Below are 4,923 nucleotides of genomic sequence, written 5' to 3' on the forward strand. Positions count from 1 at the left end.
GTCCGGTGCCCGATTTCTTTCCTTAAATGGTGCAGCCGACCGTTGCAGATCTGGGAGCCGTTGGCGCACCGGACAGTCCGGTGCACACCGGACAGTCCGGTGCCCCCTTCCGACCGTTGGCTCGGCCACGTGTCGCGCACGGATTCCACGGCCGACCGTTGGCCCGGCCGACCGTTGGCTCACCGGACAGTCCGGTGCACACCGGACAGTCCGGTGAATTTTAGCCGTACGCCGTCGGCGAATTCCCGAGAGCGGCCACTTCGCTCGAGGCAGCCTGGCGCACCGGACACTGTCCGGTGCACCACCGGACAGTCCGGTGCTCCAGACCGAACAGCCTCTTGGCTGCACACAGCCAACTTTTCTTTGACTCGATTTCTCCTGTTTCAAGCACTTAGACACAATACATTAGTCTTCAAAACAATGTACTAAGGCTTAGAAACATACCTTTACTCTTGATTTGCACTTTGTCCATCCAAGGGTATAGATTCACATTTAAGCACCTGTGTTGGCACTCAATCACCAAAATACTTAGAAATGGCCCAAGGGCACATTTCCCTTTCAATCTCCCCCTTTTTGGTGATTTATGCCAACACAACATAAAGCAACTAGAACAAGTGCAATATCACTTCAAATAAAACTCAAATTTATTTTGATTCAATTTTTGGCATATATGGATCATCCTTTGCCACCACTTGGTTTGTTTTTGCAAATCAAACTCAAATCTCTATCTCTAAGTCAAACACACATGTTGAAGCATAAAGAGAGTCATTCCAAAAGAGATTGATTAAAGATTTCAAAAACTCTCCCTTTTTCCCATAATCAACACTTCTCCCCACAAGAGGCCAACTTTTGACAAAAGAGAGATTTGACAAACCAAAAGCTCTATTCTACTGTTTTCAAAATCTCTCAAGTGGTAGCTGATCCATTTATCACTTTGGCCTTTATTTTCTCCCCCTTTGGCATCAAGCACCAAAACGGGATCAATCTTGGCCCTTTAACCCCATTGCCTCACCAAAATCTTCAATTAAGAGCAAATAGGCAATAAGAGTTAAAAGATGAACTTGGAGAAATTACTCTTTTCATCGGAGTGCAGTGGAAGTCTTTCACGGTCCAAGTCCACCTTTCCCTTTCAAACCTTCTTTGAGACTAAAACAATCAAACTCAAACAAATGGTTAGTCTCAAAGGGTCAAGTTGCAACACGTCTCCCCCTAAAACTGTGCATCACTTTGCAACGGACTTGTGAGGTCCAGGGAGTGTGTGTACAACTTGAACACCACAATAAACAACAAAATGCAAAAAGGAACATGATCAAGGGCATAAACACATGTATGCTACAATTCAATCCAAGTTCCACGAATCTAAGACATTAAGCTCACTACGCAACCTGCAAAAGGTCTTCTCATCTAGAGGCTTGGTAAAGATATCGGCTAGCTGGTTCTCGGTGCTAACATGAAACACTTCGATATCTCCCTTTTGCTGGTGGTCTCTCAAAAAGTGATGCCGGATGTCTATGTGCTTTGTGCGGCTGTGTTCAACAGGATTTTCCGCCATGCGGATAGCACTCTCATTGTCACATAGGAGTGGGACTTTGCTCAGATTGTAGCCAAAGTCCCGGAGGGTTTGCCTCATCCAAAGTAGTTGCGCGCAACACTGTCCTGCGGCAACATACTCGGCCTCAGCGGTGGATAGGGCAACGGAAGTTTGTTTCTTAGAGTTCCACGACACCAGGGACCTTCCTAAGAATTGGCACGTCCCCGATGTACTCTTCCTATCGACCTTACATCCAGCATAGTCGGAATCTGAGTATCCAACCAAGTCAAAGGTAGACCCTTTTGGATACCAGAGCCCGAAGCAAGGCGTAGCAACCAAATATCTTAGAATTCGCTTCACCGCTACTAAGTGACACTCCTTAGGATCGGATTGAAATCTAGCACACATGCATACGCTAAGCATAATATCCGGTCTACTAGCACATAAATAAAGCAAAGAACCTATCATGGACCGGTATGCTTTTTGATCAACGGACTTACCTCCTTTGTTGAGGTCGGTGTGTCCGTCGGTTCCCATCGGCGTCTTTGCGGGCTTGGCGTCCTTCATCCCAAACCGCTTTAGCAGATCTTGCGTGTACTTTGTTTGGGAGATGAAGGTGCCGTCCTTGAGTTGCTTCACTTGGAACCCAAGGAAGTAGTTCAACTCGCCCATCATCGACATCTCGAATTTCTGAGTCATTACCCTGCTAAACTCTTCACAAGACTTTTGGTTAGTAGAACCAAATATTATGTCATCGACATAAATTTGGCACACAAACAAATCACCATCACATGTCTTAGTAAAAAGAGTTGGATCGGCTTTCCCAACCTTGAAAGCATTAGAAATTAGAAAGTCTCTAAGGCATTCATACCAAGCTCTTGGGGCTTGCTTAAGTCCATAGAGCGCCTTAGAGAGCTTATACACGTGGTCGGGGTACCGTTCATCCTCGAAGCCAGGGGGTTGCTCTACGTACACCTCCTCCTTGATCGGCCCGTTGAGGAACGCGCTCTTCACATCCATTTGGTACAACCTGAAAGAATGGTGAGCGGCATATGCTAGCAAGATACGAATTGATTCTAGCCTAGCCACAGGAGCAAACGTCTCCTCAAAGTCCAAACCTGCGACTTGGGCATAACCTTTTGCCACAAGTCGAGCCTTGTTCCTCGTCACCACCCCGTGCTCGTCCTGTTTGTTGCGGAACACCCACTTGGTTCCCACAACATTTTGCTTGGGACGAGGCACCAGTGTCCAAACTTCATTGCGCTTGAAGTTGTTGAGTTCTTCCTGCATGGCCAACACCCAGTCCGGATCTAGCAAGGCCTCTTCTACCCTGAAAGGCTCAATAGAAGAGACAAAGGAGTAATGCTCACAAAAATTAACTAATCGAGATCGAGTAGTTACTCCCTTGCTAATATCACCCAGAATTTGATCGACGGGATGATCCCTTTGAATCATCGCTCGAACTTGGATTGGAAGTGCCGGTTGCGCTTCTTCCTCCATCACATGATCATCTTGTGCTCCCCCTTGATCACATGCCTCCTGTTGATGAACCTGTTCATCGTCTTGAGTTGGGGGATGCACCGTTGTTGAGGAAGAAGGTTGATCTCGTTCATCTTGTTCCTGTGACCGCACTTCTCCAATCGCCATGCTTCGTATAGCTGCCGTCGGAACATCTTCTTCATCTACATCATCACAATCAACAACTTGCTCTCTTGGAGAGCCATTAGTCTCATCAAATACAACGTCGCTAGAGACTTCAACCAAACCCGATGATTTGTTGAAGACTCTATACGCCTTTGTATTTGAGTCATAACCTAACAAAAACCCTTCTACAGCTTTGGGAGCAAACTTAGAATTTCTACCCTTCTTCACTAGAATGTAGCATTTGCTCCCAAATACACGAAAGTAAGATACATTGGGTTTGTTACCGGTTAGAAGCTCATAGGACGTCTTCTTGAGGAGGCGATGAAGGTAGACCCTGTTGATGGCGTGGCAAGCCGTGTTCACGGCTTCCGACCAGAAACACTCGGGGGTCTTGAATTCTCCAAGCATCGTCCTCGCCATATCGATTAGCGTCCTGTTCTTCCTCTCTACCACACCATTTTGCTGTGGTGTGTAGGGAGCGGAGAACTCGTGCTTGATCCCTTCCTCCTCAAGGAACTCCTCTACTTGAAGGTTCTTGAACTCGGACCCGTTGTCGCTCCTTATCTTCTTCACCTTGAGCTCAAACTCGTTTTGAGCTCTCCTGAGGAAGCGTTTGAGGGTACCTTGGGTTTCAGACTTATCCTGCAAAAAGAATACCCAAGTGAAGCGGGAAAAGTCATCAACAATAACTAAACCATACTTACTTCCTCCTATGCTCAGATAGGCGACGGGTCCGAAGAGGTCCATATGCAGCAGCTCCAGTGGTCTTGAAGTGGTCATCACATTCTTGCTGTGATGCGCTCCTCCCACTTGTTTACCTGCTTGACAAGCTGCACAAGGTCTATCTTTTTCGAATTGCACGTTAGTCAAACCTATCACGTGTTCTCCCTTTAGAAGCTTGTGAAGGTTCTTCATCCCCACATGTGCTAAGCGGCGATGCCACAGCCAGCCCATGCTAGTCTTAGCTATTAAGCATGCATCTAGACCGGCCTCTTCTTTTGCAAAATCAACTAAATAAAGTTTGTCGTCTAATACACCCTTAAAAGCTAGTGAACCATCACTTCTTCTAAAGACAGACACATCTACATTTGTAAATAGACAGTTATATCCCATATGACATAATTGACTAACAGATAGCAAATTATATCCAAGACTCTCCACTAAAAACACATTAGAGATAGAATGCTCATTGGAGATTGCAATTTTACCTAGCCCTTTTACCTTGCCTTGATTCCCATCACCGAATATAATTGAATCTTGGGAATCCTTATTCTTGACGTAGGAGGTGAACATCTTCTTCTCCCCCGTCATATGGTTTGTGCATCCGCTGTCGATAATCCAGCTTGAACCCCCGGATGCATAAACCTGCAAGGCAAATTTAGGCTTGGGACTTAGGTACCCAACTCTTGTTGGGTCCTACAAGGTTAGTCACAATTGTCTTAGGGACCCAAATGCAAGTTTTATCACCCTTGCATTTTGCCCCTAATTTCCTAGCAATCACCTTTCTATCCTTTCTACAAATTGCAAAGGAAGCATTCAAAGCATGATATATTGTAGAAGGTTCATTTACTTTCCTAGGAACATTAACAACATTTCTCCTAGGCATATTATGAACAGCATTTCTCCTACCAACATTTCTATCATGCACATAAGAAGAGCTAGAAGCAAACATGGCATGAGAATCAAAGGCATTATATGCATTACAACTCCTATAAGCATTTCTAGGTTGTCTTCTATCATAGTACATA

This window comes from Zea mays, chromosome 2 (genome assembly GCF_902167145.1).
Source record: "Zea mays cultivar B73 chromosome 2, Zm-B73-REFERENCE-NAM-5.0, whole genome shotgun sequence".
Lineage (NCBI taxonomy): Eukaryota > Viridiplantae > Streptophyta > Magnoliopsida > Poales > Poaceae > Zea > Zea mays.